This window comes from Meriones unguiculatus, chromosome 5, assembly GCF_030254825.1.
Source record: "Meriones unguiculatus strain TT.TT164.6M chromosome 5, Bangor_MerUng_6.1, whole genome shotgun sequence".
NCBI lineage: Eukaryota > Metazoa > Chordata > Mammalia > Rodentia > Muridae > Meriones > Meriones unguiculatus.
Genome location: NC_083353.1, coordinates 80,767,454 through 80,787,210, shown reverse-complemented (window position 1 = coordinate 80,787,210; position 19,757 = coordinate 80,767,454).

Genomic DNA, 19,757 nt, shown 5'->3' with positions numbered 1-19,757 from the left:
AATTTTTTGTGTTCTGGGGTGATTTCGTTGGAAGCGAATTTTTTGTGCTCTATGATTTTTCTTTGGAAGCGAATATTTGTGTTCTCAGGAGATTTCGTTGCAAGCGAAATTTTTGTGTTCTGGGGTAATTTCATTGAAATGGAATTTTTTATGTTCTAGGGTGATTTCGTTGGAAGCAAATTTTTTGTGCTCTGGAGTGATTTGGTTGGAAGCGAATTTTTTGTCTTCTATGGTGATTTCGATGGAAGCGAATTTTTTATGTTCTAGAGTGATTTCGTTGAAAGCAAATTTTTTGTGTTCTGGAGTCATTTCATTGGAAGCGTGTTTTCTGTGCTCTGGAGTCATTTTGTTGGAAGCGAATTTTTTGTGCTCTGGGTTGATTATGTTGGAAGCGAATTTTTTGTATGCTTGGGTGATTTCGTTGAAAGGGAATTTTTTGTGTTCTAGGGTGATTTTGTTGGAAGCGAATTTTTTGTGCTCTGGGATGATTTCTTTAGAAGTGAATATTTGTGTTCTCAGAAGATTTCATTGGAAGCGAATTTTTTTGTGTTCTGGGGTCATTTCTTTGGAAATGAATTTTTTGTGTTCTCCGGTTTGTTTGATGGAAGCAAATTTTTGAAGGAGGAGGGTCATTTCGTTGGAAGCGTGTTTTCTGTGCTCTGGAGTCATTTCGTTTGAAGCGAATTTTTTGTCCTCTGGGGTGATTTCGTTTGAAGCGAATTTTTTGTGTTCTCAGGTGATTTCCTTGAAAGGGAATTTTTTGTGTTCTGGGGTCATTTCGTTGGAAGTGAATTTTTTGTGTTCTGTTGTGATTTCGTTGGAAGCGAATATTTTGTGTTCTGGGGAGATTTCATTGGAAGCGAATATTTGTGTTCTCAGAAGATTTCGTTGCAAGCGAATTTTTTCTGTTCTCCGGTTTTTTCGATGGAAGTAAATTTTTGAAGTGGGAGGCCATTTTGTTTAAAGCATGTTTTCGGAGCTCTGGAGTCATTTCGTTGGAAGCGAATTTTTTGTGCTCTGGGTTGATTTCGTTGGAAGCGAATTTTTTGTGTTCTGGGGTGATTTCGTTGAAAGTGAATTTTTGGTGTTCTAGGGTGATTTCGTTGGAAGCGAATTTTTTGTGCTCTGGGATGTTTTCTTTGGAAGCGAATATTTGTGTTCTCAGGAGATTTCGTTGCAAGCGAATTTTTTGTGTTCAAGGGTAATTTCATTGAAATGGAATTTTTTATGTTCTAGGGTGATTTCGTTGGAAGCAAATTTTTTGTGCTCTATAGTGATTTGGTTGGAAGCGATTTTTTTTGTCTTCTATGGTGATTTCGATGGAAGCGAATTTTTTATGATCTAGGGTGATTTCGTTGAAAGCGAATTTTTTGTGTTCTGGAGTCACTTCATTGGAAGCGTGTTTTCTGTGCTCTGGAGTCATTTTGTTGGAAGCGAATTTTTTGTGCTCTGGGATGTTTTCTTTGGAAGCGAATATTTTTGTTCTCAGGAGATTTCATTGGAAGCGAATTTGTTGTGTTCTGGGGTAATTTCGATGGAATAGAAATTTTTGTGCTCTCACGACTTTTGGATGGAAACAAATTTTTGAAGTAGGGAGTCATTTCGTTGGAAGCGTGTTTTCTGTGATCTGGAGTCATTTCGTTGGAAGCGAATTTTTTGTGCTCTAATATGATTTCATTGGTAGCGCATTTTCTGTGTTCTGGGATAATTTCTTTGGAAGTGAATTTTTTGTGTTCTCGGGTGATTTCGATGGAAGCCAATTTTTGAAGTATGGGATCATTTCCTTGGAAGCGTGTTTTCTATGCTCTGGAGTCATTTCGTTGGAAGCGAATTTTTGTGGTCTGGGGTGATTTTGTTGGAAGCGAAATTTTTGTGTTCTAGGGTAATTTCGTTGGACGTGAATTTTTTGTGTTCTCGGGTGATTTCTTTGAAAGGAAATTTTTTATGTTCTTGGGTGATTTTATTGGAAACGAATTTTTTTGTGCTCTGGGATGATTTCTTTAGAAGTGAATATTTGTGTTCTCAAAAGATTTCGTTGGAAGCAGATTTTTTTGTGTTCTGGGGTCATTTCTTTGGAAATGAATTTTTTGTGTTCTCCGGTTTGTTTGATGGAAGCAAATTTTTGAAGGAGGCGGTCATTTCGTTGGAAGCGTGTTTTCTGTGCTCTGGAGTCATTTCGTTGGAAGCGAATTTTTTGTCCTCTGGGGTGATTTCGTTGGAAGCGAATTTTTTGTGTTCTCGGGTGATTTCCTTGAAAGGGAATTTTTTGTGTTCTGGCTTCATTTCGTTGGAAGGGAATTTTTTGTGTTCTGGAGTGATTTCGTTGGAAGCGAATATTTTGTGTTCTGGGGAGATTTCGTTGGAAGCGAATACTTGTGTTCTCAGAAGATTTCGTTGCAAGCGAATTTATTCTGTTCTCCGTTCTTTTCAATGGAAGTAAATTTTTGAAGTAGGAGGTCATTTCGTTGGAAGCATGTTTTCGGAGCTCTGGAGTCATTTCGTTGGAAGCGAATTTTTTGTGCTCTGGGGTGATTTCGTTGGAAGCGAATTTTTTGTGTTCTAGGGTAATTTCATTGGAAGCAAATTTCTTGTGTTCTGGGGTAATTTCGTTGGACGTGAATTTTTTGAGGTCTCGGGTGATTTCTTTGAAAGGAAATTTTTTATGTTCTAGGGTGATATTCTTGGAAACAATTTTTTTTTGTGCTCTGGCATGATTTCTTTAGAAGTGAATATTTGTGTTCTCAAAAGATTTCATTGGAAGCGGATTTTTTTGTGTTCTGGGGTCATTTCTTTGGAAATGAATTTTTTGTGTTCTCCGGTTTGTTTGATGGAAGCAAATTCTTGAAGGAGGGGGTCATTTCATTGGAAGTGTGTTTTCTGTGCTCTGGAGTCATTTCGTTGGAAGCGAATTTTTTGTCCTCTGGGGTCATTTCGTTGGAAGCGAATTTTTTGTGTTCTCGGGTGATTTCCTTGAAAGGGAATTTTTTGTGTTCTGGGGTCATTGCGTTGGAAGTGAATTTTTTGTGTTCTGGAGTGATTTCTTTGGAAGCGAATATTTTGTTTTCTGGGGAGATTTCGTTGGAAGCGAATATTTGTGTTCTCAGTAGATTTCGTTGCAAGCGAATTTTTCTGTTCTCCGGTTTTTTCGATGGAAGTATATTTTTGATGTAGGAGGTCATTTCGTTGGAAGCATGTTTTCAGAGCTCTGGAGTCATTTCGTTGGAAGCGAATTTTGTGTGCTCTAGGTTGATTTCGTTGGAAGCGAATTTTTTGTGTTCTGGGGTGATTTCGTTGAAAGGGTATTTTAGGTGTTCTGGGGTGATTTCGTTGGAAGCGAATTTTTTGTGATCTGGGATGTTTTCTTTGGAAGCGAATATTTGTGTTCTCAGAAGATTTCCTTGCAAGCGAATTTTTTGTGTTCTGGGGTAATTTCATTGAAAGGGAATTTTTTATGTTCTAGGGTGATTTCTTTGGAAGCAAATTTTTGTGCTCTGGAGTCATTTCATTGGAAGCGTGTTTTCTGTGCTCTGGAGTCATTTTTTGGAAGCAAATTTTTTGTGCTCTGGGTTGATTATGTTGGAAGCGAATTTTTTGTATTCTCGGGTGATTTTGTTGAAAGGGAATTTTTTGTGTTCGAGGGTGATTTCGTTGGAAGCGAATTTTTTGCGCTCTGGGATGTTTTCTTTGGAAGTGAATATTTGTATTCTCAGGAGATTTCGTTGGAAGCGAATTTTTTGTGTTCTGGGGTTATTTCGTTGGAATAGAAATATTTGTGCTCTCAGGAGTTTTCGATGGAAGCAAATTTTTGAAGAAGGGAGTCATTTCGTTGGAAGCATGTTTTCTGTGCTCTGGAGTCATTTCTTTGGAAGCGAATATTTTGTTCTCTGGGGTGATTTCGTTGGTAGCGCATTTTCTCTGTTCTGGGATATTTTCGTTGGAAGTGAATTTTTTGTGTTCCCCGGTGATTTTGATGGAAGCCAATTTTTGAAGTATGGGATCATTTCCTTGGAAGCGTGTTTTCTGTGCTCTGGAGTCATTTCGTTGGAAGCGAATTTTTTGTGTTCTGGAGTGATGTCGTTGGAAGCGAATATTTGTGTTCTCAGAAAATTTCGTTGCAAGCGAATTTTTTGTGTTCTGTGGTAATTTCATTGGAAGCGAATTTTTTATGTTCTCCGGTTTTTCGGTGGCAGCAAATTTTTTAAGTCGGGGGTCATTTCGTTGGAATCGTGTTTTATGTGCTCTGGAGTCATTTCGTTGGAAGGGAATGTTTTGTGCTCTGGGGTGATTTCATTGAAAGCTAATTTTAATGTGTTCTAGCGTGATTTCGTTGGAAGCGAATTTTTTGTGTTGTGGGGTTATTTTGATGGAAGCAAATATTTTCTGTTCTGTGGTAATTTCGTTGGACGTGAATTTTTGTGTTCTCAGGTGATTTCGTTGAAAGGGAATTTTTTGTGTTCTAGGGTGATTTCGTTGGAAGCGAATTTTTTGTGCTCTGGGATGATTTCTTTGGAAGCGAATATTTGTGTTCCCAGGAGATTTCGTTGGAAGCAATTTTTTTGTGTTCTGGGGTAATTTCTTTGGAAGCGCATTTTTTGTGTTCTCGGGTGATTTCGATGGAAGCAAATTTTTGAAGTATGGGGTCATATCGTTGGAAGTGTGTTTTCTGTGCTCTGGAGTCATTTCGTTGGAAGCGAATTTTTCATGCTCCGGGGCGATTTCATTGGAAGCGAATATTTGTGTTCTCAGGAGATTTCGTTGCAAGCGAATTTTTTGTGTTCTGGGGTAATTTCGTTGGCAGCGAATTTTTTCTGCTCTGGGGTGATTTAGTTGGAAGCAATTTTTTTATGTACTAGGGTGATTTCGTTGGAAGTGAATTTTTTCTGCTCTGGGGTGCTTTGGTTGGAAGCGAATTTTTTGTCTTCTGTGGTGATTTCGATGGAAGCGAATTTTTTATGTTCTACGGTGATTTCGTTGGAAGTGAATTTTTTGTACTCTGGGATGATATTTTTGGTAGCGAATATTTGTGCTCACAGGAGATTCCTTGGAAAAGAATTTTTTGTCTTCTGGGGTTTTATCGTTGGAAGAGAATTTTTTGTCTTCTCCGGGTTTTTCGATGGAAGCAAATTTTTGAAATAGGGGGTCATTTCGTTGGAATCATGTTTTCTGTGCTCTGGAGTCATTTTTTTGGAAGGGAAGTTTTTGTGCTCTGGGGTGATTTCGTTCGAAGTGAATTTTTTGTGTTCTCGGGTGATTTTGTTGAAAAAGCTTATTTTTTGTGTTCTAGCATGTTTTCGTTGGAAGCAAATTTTTTTGTATTCTGGGGTGATGTCGTTGGAAGCAAATTTTTTTGTGCTCTGGGATGATTTCATTGGAAGCGAATATTTGTGTTCTCAGGAGTTTTCGTTGGAAAAGAATTTTTTTCTCCTGGGGTAATAGCGTTGGAAGAGAATTTTTTGTGTTCTACGGTTTTTTTGATGGAAGCAAATTTTTGAAGTAGGGGGTCATTTCGTTGCGAGCGTGTTTTCTGTGCTCTGGAGTCATTTCGTTTGAAGAGAAATTTTTGTGCTCTGGGATGATTTCTTTGGAAGCCAATATTTGTATTCTCAAGAGATTTCTTTAGAAGTGAATTTTTTCTGTTCAGGTGTAATTTCGTTGGAAGCGAATTTTATCTGTTCTCTGGTCTTTTCCATGGAAGAAAATTTTTGAAGTCTGAGGTCATTTCTTTGGAAGCGAATTTTTTGTGCTTTGGGGTGATTTTGTTGGAAGAGAATTTTTTGTGTTTTCGGGTGATTTCCATGGAAACAAATTTTTGAAGTACGGGGTCATTTCTTTGCAAGCGTGTTTTCTGTGCTCTGGAGTCACTTTGTTGTAAGCGAATTTTTTGTGCTCTGGAGTGATTTCTTTGGAAGCGAATATTTGTGTTCTCTGGAGATTTGGTTGCAAGCGAATTTTTTATTTTTTGGGTAATTTAGTTGGAAGTGAATTTTTTGTGTTCTGCTGTTTTTCAATGGAAGAAAATTTTTGACGTAGGGGGTCATTTCGTTGGAAGAGAATTTTTTGTGCTCTGGGGTCATTTCGTTGGAAGCGAATTTTTTGTGTTCCAGGGTGATTTCGTTGTAAGCAAATTTTTTGCGCTCTGGGGTGATTTGGTTGGAAGCGAATATTTTGTCTTCTCTGGTGATTTCGATTGAAGCGAATTTTTTATGTTCTAGGGTCATTTTACGGGAAGCGAATTTTTTGTGCTCTGTGGTGATTACGTTGGAAGTGAATTTTTTTTTCTCGGGTGATTTTGTTGAAAGCGAATGATTTGTGTTCGAGGTGATTTTGTTGGTAGCGAATTTTTTGTGTTCTGGGGTCATTTCTTTGTAAGCGTGTTTTCTGTGCTCTGGAGTCATTTCGTTGGAAGCCAATTTTTGTGCTCTGGTGTGATTTTGTTGAAAGCGAATTATTTGTGTTCGAGGTGATTTTGTTGGCAGCATATTTTTTGTGTTCTGGGGTGATTTCGTTGAAAGAGAATTTTTTGTGTTCTCGGGTGATTTCGTTGAAAGGAATTTTTGTGTTCAAGGGTGCTTTCGTTGGAAGCGAGTTTTTTGTGCTCTGGGATGATATCTTTGGAAGCGAATATTTTTGTTCTCAGGAGATTTCGTTGGAAAAGAATTTTTTGTCTACTGCGGTAATCTTGTTGGAAGTGAATTTTTTGTGTTCCCCGGTATTTCGATGGAAGCAAATTTTTGATATAGGGGGTCATTGCCTTGGAAGCGTGTTTTTGTGCTCTGGAGTCATTTCGTTGGAAGCAAATTTTTTGTGTTCTGGGGTAACTTCATTGGAAGCGAATTTTTTGTCTTCTGGGGTGATTTCGATTGTAGGAAATTTTTGAAGTATGGGATCATTTCGTTGGAAGTGTGTTTTTTGTGCTCTGGGTTGATTATGTTGGAAGCGAATTTTTTGTATTCTCAGGTGATTTTGTTGAAAGGGAATTTTTTGTGTTCTAGGGTGATTTTGTTGGAAGCGAATTTTTTGTGCTCTGGGATGATTTCTTTAGAAGTGAATATGTATTTGTGTTCTCAGAAGATTTCGTTGGAAGCAAATTTTTTTGTGTTCTGGGGTCATTTCTTTGGAAATGAATTTTTTGTGTTCTCTGGTTTGTTTGATGGAAGCAAATTTTTGAAGGAGGGGGTCATTTCGTTGGAACCGTGTTTTCTGTGCTTTGGAGTCATTTCGTTAGAAGCAAATTTTTTGTCCTCTGGAGTGATTTCTTTGGAAGCGAATTTTCTGTGTTCTGCTGTACTTTCGTTGGAAGTGAATTTTTTGTGTTCTCGGGTGATTTCGATGGAAGCCAATTTTTTAAGTATGGGATCATTTCCTTGGAAGCATGTTTTCTGTGCTCTGGAGTCATTTCGTTGGAAGAGAATTTTTTGTGGTCTGGGGTGATTTTGTTGGAAGCGAATTTTTTGTGTTCTAGGGTAATTTAGTTGGAAGCGAATTTTTTGTGTTCTGGGGTGATTTCGTTGAAAGGGAAATTTTAGTGTTCTGGGGTTATTTTGTTGGAAGCGAATTTTTTGTACTCTGGTATGTTTTCTTTGGAAGCGAATATTTGTGTTCTCAGGAGATTTCGTTGGAAGCGAATTTTTTGTGTTCTGGGGTAAATTCGATGGAATAGAAATTTTTGTGCTCTCAGGATTTTTCGATGGAAGCAAATTTTTGAAGTAGGGAGTCATTTTTTTGGAAGCATAATTTCTGTGCTCTGGAGTCATTTCGTTGGAAGCGAATATTTTGTTCTCTGGGGTGATTTCGTTGGTAGCGCATTTTCTGTGTTCTGGGATCATTTCGTTGGAAGTGAATTTTTTGTGTTCTCGGGTGATTTCGATGGAAGCCAATTTTTGAAGTATGGGATAATTTCCTTGGAAGCGTGTTTTCTGTGCTCTGGAGTCATTTCGTTGGAAGAGAATGTTTTGTGGTTTGGGGTGATTTTGTTGGAAGCGAAATTTTTGTGTTCTAGGGTAATTTCGTTGGAAGCGAATTTCTTGTGTTCTGGGGTAATTTCGTTGGACGTGAATTTTTTGTGTTCTCGGGTGATTCTTTGAAAGGAAATTTTTTATGTTCTAGGGTTATTTTGTTGGAAGCGATTTTTTTTGTGCTCTGGGCTGATTTCTTTAGAAGTGAGTATTTGTGTTCTCAGAAGATTTCGTTGGAAGCGAATTTTTTTGTGTTCTGGGGTCATTTCTTTGGAAATGAATTTTTTGTGTTCGCCGGTTTGTTTGATGGAAGCAAATTTTTGAAGGAAGGGGTCATTTCGTTGGAAGCGTGTTTTCTGTGCTCTGGAGTCATTTCTTTGGAAGCGAATTTTTTGTCCTCTGGGGTGGTTTCGTTGGAAGCGAATTTTTTGTGTTCTCAGGTGATTTCCTTGAAAGGGAATTTTTTGTGTCCTGGGGTCATTTCGTTGGAAGCAAATTTTTTGTGTTCTGGGGTGATTTCGTTGGAAGCGAATATTTTGTGTTCTGGGGAGATTTCATTGGGGGCGAATATTTGTGTTCTCAGAAGATTTCGTAGCAAACGAATTTTTTCAGTTCTCCGGTTTTTTCGATGGAAGTAAATTTTTGAAGTAGGAGGTCATTTCGTTGGAAGAGAATTTTTTGTGTTCTGGGGTGATTTCGTTGGAAGCGAATATTTTGTGTTCTGGGGAGATTTCGTTGGAAGCGAATATTTGTGTTCTCAGAAGATTTCGTTGCAAGCGAATTTTTTCTGTTCTCCGGTTTTTTCGATGGAAGTAAATTTTTGAAGTAGGAGGTCATTTCGTTGGAAGCATGATTTCGGAGCTCTGGAGACATTTCGTTGGACGTGAATTTTTTGTGCTCTGGGTTGATTTCGTTGGAAGCGAATTTTTTGTGCTCTGGGGTGATTTCGTTGGAAGCGAATTTTTTGTGTTCTGGGGTGATTTCGTTGGAAGCGAATTTTTTGTGCTCTATGATTTTTCTTTGGAAGCGAATATTTGTGTTCTCAGGAGATTTCGTTGCAAGCGAAATTTTTGTGTTCTGGGGTAATTTCATTGAAATGGAATTTTTTATGTTCTAGGGTGATTTCGTTGGAAGCAAATTTTTTGTGCTCTGGAGTGATTTGGTTGGAAGCGAATTTTTTGTCTTCTATGGTGATTTCGATGGAAGCGAATTTTTTATGTTCTAGAGTGATTTCGTTGAAAGCAAATTTTTTGTGTTCTGGAGTCATTTCATTGGAAGCGTGTTTTCTGTGCTCTGGAGTCATTTTGTTGGAAGCGAATTTTTTGTGCTCTGGGTTGATTATGTTGGAAGCGAATTTTTTGTATGCTTGGGTGATTTCGTTGAAAGGGAATTTTTTGTGTTCTAGGGTGATTTTGTTGGAAGCGAATTTTTTGTGCTCTGGGATGATTTCTTTAGAAGTGAATATTTGTGTTCTCAGAAGATTTCATTGGAAGCGAATTTTTTTGTGTTCTGGGGTCATTTCTTTGGAAATGAATTTTTTGTGTTCTCCGGTTTGTTTGATGGAAGCAAATTTTTGAAGGAGGAGGGTCATTTCGTTGGAAGCGTGTTTTCTGTGCTCTGGAGTCATTTCGTTTGAAGCGAATTTTTTGTCCTCTGGGGTGATTTCGTTTGAAGCGAATTTTTTGTGTTCTCAGGTGATTTCCTTGAAAGGGAATTTTTTGTGTTCTGGGGTCATTTCGTTGGAAGTGAATTTTTTGTGTTCTGTTGTGATTTCGTTGGAAGCGAATATTTTGTGTTCTGGGGAGATTTCATTGGAAGCGAATATTTGTGTTCTCAGAAGATTTCGTTGCAAGCGAATTTTTTCTGTTCTCCGGTTTTTTCGATGGAAGTAAATTTTTGAAGTGGGAGGCCATTTTGTTTAAAGCATGTTTTCGGAGCTCTGGAGTCATTTCGTTGGAAGCGAATTTTTTGTGCTCTGGGTTGATTTCGTTGGAAGCGAATTTTTTGTGTTCTGGGGTGATTTAGTTGAAAGTGAATTTTTGGTGTTCTAGGGTGATTTCGTTGGAAGCGAATTTTTTGTGCTCTGGGATGTTTTCTTTGGAAGCGAATATTTGTGTTCTCAGGAGATTTCGTTGCAAGCGAATTTTTTGTGTTCAAGAGTAATTTCATTGAAATGGAATTTTTTATGTTCTAGGGTGATTTCGTTGGAAGCAAATTTTTTGTGCTCTGGAGTGATTTGGTTGGAAGCGATTTTTTTTGTCTTCTATGGTGATTTCGATGGAAGCGAATTTTTTATGATCTAGGGTGATTTCGTTGAAAGCGAATTTTTTGTGTTCTGGAGTCACTTCATTGGAAGCGTGTTTTCTGTGCTCTGGAGTCATTTTGTTGGAAGCGAATTTTTTGTGCTCTGGGATGTTTTCTTTGGAAGCGAATATTTTTGTTCTCAGGAGATTTCATTGGAAGCGAATTTGTTGTGTTCTGGGGTAATTTCGATGGAATAGAAATTTTTGTGCTCTCACGACTTTTGGATGGAAACAAATTTTTGAAGTAGGGAGTCATTTCGTTGGAAGCGTGTTTTCTGTGATCTGGAGTCATTTCGTTGGAAGCGAATTTTTTGTGCTCTAATATGATTTCATTGGTAGCGCATTTTCTGTGTTCTGGGATAATTTCTTTGGAAGTGAATTTTTTGTGTTCTCGGGTGATTTCGATGGAAGCCAATTTTTGAAGTATGGGATCATTTCCTTGGAAGCGTGTTTTCTATGCTCTGGAGTCATTTCGTTGGAAGCGAATTTTTGTGGTCTGGGGTGATTTTGTTGGAAGCGAAATTTTTGTGTTCTAGGGTAATTTCGTTGGACGTGAATTTTTTGTGTTCTCGGGTGATTTCTTTGAAAGGAAATTTTTTATGTTCTTGGGTGATTTTATTGGAAACGAATTTTTTTGTGCTCTGGGATGATTTCTTTAGAAGTGAATATTTGTGTTCTCAAAAGATTTCGTTGGAAGCAGATTTTTTTGTGTTCTGGGGTCATTTCTTTGGAAATGAATTTTTTGTGTTCTCCGGTTTGTTTGATGGAAGCAAATTTTTGAAGGAGGCGGTCATTTCGTTGGAAGCGTGTTTTCTGTGCTCTGGAGTCATTTCGTTGGAAGCGAATTTTTTGTCCTCTGGGGTGATTTCGTTGGAAGCGAATTTTTTGTGTTCTCGGGTGATTTCCTTGAAAGGGAATTTTTTGTGTTCTGGCTTCATTTCGTTGGAAGGGAATTTTTTGTGTTCTGGAGTGATTTCGTTGGAAGCGAATATTTTGTGTTCTGGGGAGATTTCGTTGGAAGCGAATACTTGTGTTCTCAGAAGATTTCGTTGCAAGCGAATTTATTCTGTTCTCCGTTTTTTTCGATGGAAGTAAATTTTTGAAGTAGGAGGTCATTTCGTTGGAAGCATGTTTTCGGAGCTCTGGAGTCATTTCGTTGGAAGCGAATTTTTTGTGCTCTGGGGTGATTTCGTTGGAAGCGAATTTTTTGTGTTCTAGGGTAATTTCATTGGAAGCGAATTTCTTGTGTTCTGGGGTAATTTCGTTGGACGTGAATTTTTTGAGGTCTCGGGTGATTTCTTTGAAAGGAAATTTTTTATGTTCTAGGGTGATATTCTTGGAAACAATTTTTTTTGTGCTCTGGGATGATTTCTTTAGAAGTGAATATTTGTGTTCTCAAAAGATTTCATTGGAAGCGGATTTTTTTGTGTTCTGGGGTCATTTCTTTGGAAATGAATTTTTTGTGTTCTCCGGTTTGTTTGATGGAAGCAAATTCTTGAAGGAGGGGGTCATTTCATTGGAAGTGTGTTTTCTGTGCTCTGGAGTCATTTCGTTGGAAGCGAATTTTTTGTCCTCTGGGGTCATTTCGTTGGAAGCGAATTTTTTGTGTTCTCGGGTGATTTCCTTGAAAGGGAATTTTTTGTGTTCTGGGGTCATTGCGTTGGAAGTGAATTTTTTGTGTTCTGGAGTGATTTCTTTGGAAGCGAATATTTTGTTTTCTGGGGAGATTTCGTTGGAAGCGAATATTTGTGTTCTCAGTAGATTTCGTTGCAAGCGAATTTTTCTGTTCTCCGGTTTTTTCGATGGAAGTATATTTTTGATGTAGGAGGTCATTTCGTTGGAAGCATGTTTTCAGAGCTCTGGAGTCATTTCGTTGGAAGCGAATTTTGTGTGCTCTAGGTTGATTTCGTTGGAAGCGAATTTTTTGTGTTCTGGGGTGATTTCGTTGAAAGGGTATTTTAGGTGTTCTGGGGGATTTCGTTGGAAGCGAATTTTTTGTGATCTGGGATGTTTTCTTTGGAAGCGAATATTTGTGTTCTCAGAAGATTTCCTTGCAAGCGAATTTTTTGTGTTCTGGGGTAATTTCATTGAAAGGGAATTTTTTATGTTCTAGGGTGATTTCTTTGGAAGCAAATTTTTGTGCTCTGGAGTCATTTCATTGGAAGCGTGTTTTCTGTGCTCTGGAGTCATTTTTTGGAAGCAAATTTTTTGTGCTCTGGGTTGATTATGTTGGAAGCGAATTTTTTGTATTCTCGGGTGATTTTGTTGAAAGGGAATTTTTTGTGTTCGAGGGTGATTTCGTTGGAAGCGAATTTTTTGCGCTCTGGGATGTTTTCTTTGGAAGTGAATATTTGTATTCTCAGGAGATTTCGTTGGAAGCGAATTTTTTGTGTTCTGGGGTTATTTCGTTGGAATAGAAATATTTGTGCTCTCAGGAGTTTTCGATGGAAGCAAATTTTTGAAGAAGGGAGTCATTTCGTTGGAAGCATGTTTTCTGTGCTCTGGAGTCATTTCTTTGGAAGCGAATATTTTGTTCTCTGGGGTGATTTCGTTGGTAGCGCATTTTCTCTGTTCTGGGATATTTTCGTTGGAAGTGAATTTTTTGTTTTCCCCGGTGATTTTGATGGAAGCCAATTTTTGAAGTATGGGATCATTTCCTTGGAAGCGTGTTTTCTGTGCTCTGGAGTCATTTCGTTGGAAGCGAATTTTTTGTGTTCTGGAGTGATGTCGTTGGAAGCGAATATTTGTGTTCTCAGAAAATTTCGTTGCAAGCGAATTTTTTGTGTTCTGTGGTAATTTCATTGGAAGCGAATTTTTTATGTTCTCCGGTTTTTCGGTGGCAGCAAATTTTTTAAGTCGGGGGTCATTTCGTTGGAATCGTGTTTTATGTGCTCTGGAGTCATTTCGTTGGAAGGGAATGTTTTGTGCTCTGGGGTGATTTCATTGAAAGCTAATTTTAATGTGTTCTAGCGTGATTTCGTTGGAAGCGAATTTTTTGTGTTGTGGGGTTATTTTGATGGAAGCAAATATTTTCTGTTCTGTGGTAATTTCGTTGGACGTGAATTTTTTGTGTTCTCAGGTGATTTCGTTGAAAGGGAATTTTTTGTGTTCTAGGGTGATTTCGTTGGAAGCGAATTTTTTGTGCTCTGGGATGATTTCTTTGGAAGCGAATATTTGTGTTCCCAGGAGATTTCGTTGGAAGCAATTTTTTTGTGTTCTGGGGTAATTTCTTTGGAAGCGCATTTTTTGTGTTCTCGGGTGATTTCGATGGAAGCAAATTTTTGAAGTATGGGGTCATATCGTTGGAAGTGTGTTTTCTGTGCTCTGGAGTCATTTCGTTGGAAGCGAATTTTTCATGCTCCGGGGCGATTTCATTGGAAGCGAATATTTGTGTTCTCAGGAGATTTCGTTGCAAGCGAATTTTTTGTGTTCTGGGGTAATTTCGTTGGCAGCGAATTTTTTCTGCTCTGGGGTGATTTAGTTGGAAGCAATTTTTTTATGTACTAGGGTGATTTCGTTGGAAGTGAATTTTTTCTGCTCTGGGGTGCTTTGGTTGGAAGCGAATTTTTTGTCTTCTGTGGTGATTTCGATGGAAGCGAATTTTTTATGTTCTACGGTGATTTCGTTGGAAGTGAATTTTTTGTACTCTGGGATGATATTTTTGGTAGCGAATATTTGTGCTCACAGGAGATTCCTTGGAAAAGAATTTTTTGTCTTCTGGGGTTTTATCGTTGGAAGAGAATTTTTTGTCTTCTCCGGGTTTTTCGATGGAAGCAAATTTTTGAAATAGGGGGTCATTTCGTTGGAATCATGTTTTCTGTGCTCTGGAGTCATTTTTTTGGAAGGGAAGTTTTTGTGCTCTGGGGTGATTTCGTTCGAAGTGAATTTTTTGTGTTCTCGGGTGATTTTGTTGAAAAAGCTTATTTTTTGTGTTCTAGCATGTTTTCGTTGGAAGCAAATTTTTTTGTATTCTGGGGTGATGTCGTTGGAAGCAAATTTTTTTGTGCTCTGGGATGATTTCATTGGAAGCGAATATTTGTGTTCTCAGGAGTTTTCGTTGGAAAAGAATTTTTTTCTCCTGGGGTAATAGCGTTGGAAGAGAATTTTTTGTGTTCTACGGTTTTTTTGATGGAAGCAAATTTTTGAAGTAGGGGGTCATTTCGTTGCGAGCGTGTTTTCTGTGCTCTGGAGTCATTTCGTTTGAAGAGAAATTTTTGTGCTCTGGGATGATTTCTTTGGAAGCCAATATTTGTATTCTCAAGAGATTTCTTTAGAAGTGAATTTTTTCTGTTCAGGTGTAATTTCGTTGGAAGCGAATTTTATCTGTTCTCTGGTCTTTTCCATGGAAGAAAATTTTTGAAGTCTGAGGTCATTTCTTTGGAAGCGAATTTTTTGTGCTTTGGGGTGATTTTGTTGGAAGAGAATTTTTTGTGTTTTCGGGTGATTTCCATGGAAACAAATTTTTGAAGTACGGGGTCATTTCTTTGCAAGCGTGTTTTCTGTGCTCTGGAGTCACTTTGTTGTAAGCGAATTTTTTGTGCTCTGGAGTGATTTCTTTGGAAGCGAATATTTGTGTTCTCTGGAGATTTGGTTGCAAGCGAATTTTTTATTTTTTGGGTAATTTAGTTGGAAGTGAATTTTTTGTGTTCTGCTGTTTTTCAATGGAAGAAAATTTTTGACGTAGGGGGTCATTTCGTTGGAAGAGAATTTTTTGTGCTCTGGGGTCATTTCGTTGGAAGCGAATTTTTTGTGTTCCAGGGTGATTTCGTTGTAAGCAAATTTTTTGCGCTCTGGGGTGATTTGGTTGGAAGCGAATATTTTGTCTTCTCTGGTGATTTCGATTGAAGCGAATTTTTTATGTTCTAGGGTCATTTTACGGGAAGCGAATTTTTTGTGCTCTGTGGTGATTACGTTGGAAGTGAATTTTTTTTTCTCGGGTGATTTTGTTGAAAGCGAATGATTTGTGTTCGAGGTGATTTTGTTGGTAGCGAATTTTTTGTGTTCTGGGGTCATTTCTTTGTAAGCGTGTTTTCTGTGCTCTGGAGTCATTTCGTTGGAAGCCAATTTTTGTGCTCTGGTGTGATTTTGTTGAAAGCGAATTATTTGTGTTCGAGGTGATTTTGTTGGCAGCATATTTTTTGTGTTCTGGGGTGATTTCGTTGAAAGAGAATTTTTTGTGTTCTCGGGTGATTTCGTTGAAAGGAATTTTTGTGTTCAAGGGTGCTTTCGTTGGAAGCGAGTTTTTTGTGCTCTGGGATGATATCTTTGGAAGCGAATATTTTTGTTCTCAGGAGATTTCGTTGGAAAAGAATTTTTTGTCTACTGCGGTAATCTTGTTGGAAGTGAATTTTTTGTGTTCCCCGGTATTTCGATGGAAGCAAATTTTTGATATAGGGGGTCATTGCCTTGGAAGCGTGTTTTTGTGCTCTGGAGTCATTTCGTTGGAAGCAAATTTTTTGTGTTCTGGGGTAACTTCATTGGAAGCGAATTTTTTGTCTTCTGGGGTGATTTCGATTGTAGGAAATTTTTGAAGTATGGGATCATTTCGTTGGAAGTGTGTTTTTTGTGCTCTGGGTTGATTATGTTGGAAGCGAATTTTTTGTATTCTCAGGTGATTTTGTTGAAAGGGAATTTTTTGTGTTCTAGGGTGATTTTGTTGGAAGCAAATTTTTTGTGCTCTGGGATGATTTCTTTAGAAGTGAATATGTATTTGTGTTCTCAGAAGATTTCGTTGGAAGCAAATTTTTTTGTGTTCTGGGGTCATTTCTTTGGAAATGAATTTTTTGTGTTCTCTGGTTTGTTTGATGGAAGCAAATTTTTGAAGGAGGGGGTCATTTCGTTGGAACCGTGTTTTCTGTGCTTTGGAGTAATTTCGTTAGAAGCAAATTTTTTGTCCTCTGGAGTGATTTCTTTGGAAGCGAATTTTCTGTGTTCTGCTGTACTTTCGTTGGAAGTGAATTTTTTGTGTTCTCGGGTGATTTCGATGGAAGCCAATTTTTTAAGTATGGGATCATTTCCTTGGAAGCATGTTTTCTGTGCTCTGGAGTCATTTCGTTGGAAGAGAATTTTTTGTGGTCTGGGGTGATTTTGTTGGAAGCGAATTTTTTGTGTTCTAGGGTAATTTAGTTGGAAGCGAATTTTTTGTGTTCTGGGGTGATTTCGTTGAAAGGGAAATTTTAGTGTTCTGGGGTTATTTTGTTGGAAGCGAATTTTTTGTACTCTGGTATGTTTTCTTTGGAAGCGAATATTTGTGTTCTCAGGAGATTTCGTTGGAAGCGAATTTTTTGTGTTCTGGGGTAAATTCGATGGAATAGAAATTTTTGTGCTCTCTGGATTTTTCGATGGAAGCAAATTTTTGAAGTAGGGAGTCATTTTTTTGGAAGCATAATTTCTGTGCTCTGGAGTCATTTCGTTGGAAGCGAATATTTTGTTCTCTGGGGTGATTTCGTTGGTAGCGCATTTTCTGTGTTCTGGGATCATTTCGTTGGAAGTGAATTTTTTGTGTTCTCGGGTGATTTCGATGGAAGCCAATTTTTGAAGTATGGGATAATTTCCTTGGAAGCGTGTTTTCTGTGCTCTGGAGTCATTTCGTTGGAAGAGAATGTTTTGTGGTTTGGGGTGATTTTGTTGGAAGCGAAATTTTTGTGTTCTAGGGTAATTTCGTTGGAAGCGAATTTCTTGTGTTCTGGGGTAATTTCATTGGACGTGAATTTTTTGTGTTCTCGGGTGATTCTTTGAAAGGAAATTTTTTATGTTCTAGGGTTATTTTGTTGGAAGCGATTTTTTTTGTGCTCTGGGCTGATTTCTTTAGAAGTGAGTATTTGTGTTCTCAGAAGATTTCGTTGGAAGCGAATTTTTTTGTGTTCTGGGGTCATTTCTTTGGAAATGAATTTTTTGTGTTCGCCGGTTTGTTTGATGGAAGCAAATTTTTGAAGGAAGGGGTCATTTCGTTGGAAGCGTGTTTTCTGTGCTCTGGAGTCATTTCTTTGGAAGCGAATTTTTTGTCCTCTGGGGTGGTTTCGTTGGAAGCGAATTTTTTGTGTTCTCAGGTGATTTCCTTGAAAGGGAATTTTTTGTGTCCTGGGGTCATTTCGTTGGAAGCAAATTTTTTGTGTTCTGGGGTGATTTCGTTGGAAGCGAATATTTTGTGTTCTGGGGAGATTTCATTGGGGGCGAATATTTGTGTTCTCAGAAGATTTCGTAGCAAACGAATTTTTTCAGTTCTCCGGTTTTTTCGATGGAAGTAAATTTTTGAAGTAGGATGTCATTTCGTTGGAAGAGAATTTTTTGTGTTCTGGGGTGATTTCGTTGGAAGCGAATATTTTGTGTTCTGGGGAGATTTCGTTGGAAGCGAATATTTGTGTTCTCAGAAGATTTCGTTGCAAGCGAATTTTTTCTGTTCTCCGGTTTTTTCGATGGAAGTAAATTTTTGAAGTAGGAGGTCATTTCGTTGGAAGCATGATTTCGGAGCTCTGGAGACATTTCGTTGGACGTGAATTTTTTGTGCTCTGGGTTGATTTCGTTGGAAGCGAATTTTTTGTGCTCTGGGGTGATTTCGTTGGAAGCGAATTTTTTGTGTTCTGGGGTGATTTCGTTGGAAGCGAATTTTTTGTGCTCTATGATTTTTCTTTGGAAGCGAATATTTGTGTTCTCAGGAGATTTCGTTGCAAGCGAAATTTTTGTGTTCTGGGGTAATTTCATTGAAATGGAATTTTTTATGTTCTAGGGTGATTTCGTTGGAAGCAAATTTTTTGTGCTCTGGAGTGATTTGGTTGGAAGCGAATTTTTTGTCTTCTATGGTGATTTCGATGGAAGCGAATTTTTTATGTTCTAGAGTGATTTCGTTGAAAGCAAATTTTTTGTGTTCTGGAGTCATTTCATTGGAAGCGTGTTTTCTGTGCTCTGGAGTCATTTCGTTGGAAGCGAATTTTTGTGGTCTGGGGTGATTTTGTTGGAAGCGAATTTTTTGTGTTCTAGGGTAATTTCGTTGGACGTGAATTTTTTGTGTTCTCGGGTGATTTCTTTGAAAGGAAATTTTTTATGTTCTTGGGTGATTTTATTGGAAACGAATTTTTTTGTGCTCTGGGATGATTTCTTTAGAAGTGAATATTTGTGTTCTCAAAAGATTTCGTTGGAAGCAGATTTTTTTGTGTTCTGGGGTCATTTCTTTGGAAATGAATTTTTTGTGTTCTCCGGTTTGTTTGATGGAAGCAAATTTTTGAAGGAGGCGGTCATTTCGTTGGAAGCGTGTTTTCTGTGCTCTGGAGTCATTTCGTTGGAAGCGAATTTTTTGTCCTCTGGGGTGATTTCGTTGGAAGCGAATTTTTTGTGTTCTCGGGTGATTTCCTTGAAAGGGAATTTTTTGTGTTCTGGCTTCATTTCGTTGGAAGGGAATTTTTTGTGTTCTGGAGTGATTTCGTTGGAAGCGAATATTTTGTGTTCTGGGGAGATTTCGTTGGAAGCGAATACTTGTGTTCTCAGAAGATTTCGTTGCAAGCGAATTTATTCTGTTCTCCGTTTTTTTCGATGGAAGTAAATTTTTGAAGTAGGAGGTCATTTCGTTGGAAGCATGTTTTCGGAGCTCTGGAGTCATTTCGTTGGAAGCGAATTTTTTGTGCTCTGGGGTGATTTCGTTGGAAGCGAATTTTTTGTGTTCTAGGGTAATTTCATTGGAAGCGAATTTCTTGTGTTCTGGGGTAATTTCGTTGGACGTGAATTTTTTGAGGTCTCGGGTGATTTCTTTGAAAGGAAATTTTTTATGTTCTAGGGTGATATTCTTGGAAACAATTTTTTTTGTGCTCTGGCATGATTTCTTTAGAAGTGAATATTTGTGTTCTCAAAAGATTTCATTGGAAGCGGATTTTTTTGTGTTCTGGGGTCATTTCTTTGGAAATGAATTTTTTGTGTTCTCCGGTTTGTTTGATGGAAGCAAATTCTTGAAGGAGGGGGTCATTTCATTGGAAGTGTGTTTTCTGTGCTCTGGAGTCATTTCGTTGGAAGCGAATTTTTTGTCCTCTGGGGTCATTTCGTTGGAAGCGAATTTTTTGTGTTCTCGGGTGATTTCCTTGAAAGGGAATTTTTTGTGTTCTGGGGTCATTGCGTTGGAAGTGAATTTTTTGTGTTCTGGAGTGATTTCTTTGGAAGCGAATATTTTGTTTTCTGGGGAGATTTCGTTGGAAGCGAATATTTGTGTTCTCAGTAGATTTCGTTGCAAGCGAATTTTTCTGTTCTCCGGTTTTTTCGATGGAAGTATATTTTTGATGTAGGAGGTCATTTCGTTGGAAGCATGTTTTCAGAGCTCTGGAGTCATTTCGTTGGAAGCGAATTTTGTGTGCTCTAGGTTGATTTCGTTGGAAGCGAATTTTTTGTGTTCTGGGGTGATTTCGTTGAAAGGGTATTTTAGGTGTTCTGGGGTGATTTCGTTGGAAGCGAATTTTTTGTGATCTGGGATGTTTTCTTTGGAAGCGAATATTTGTGTTCTCAGAAGATTTCCTTGCAA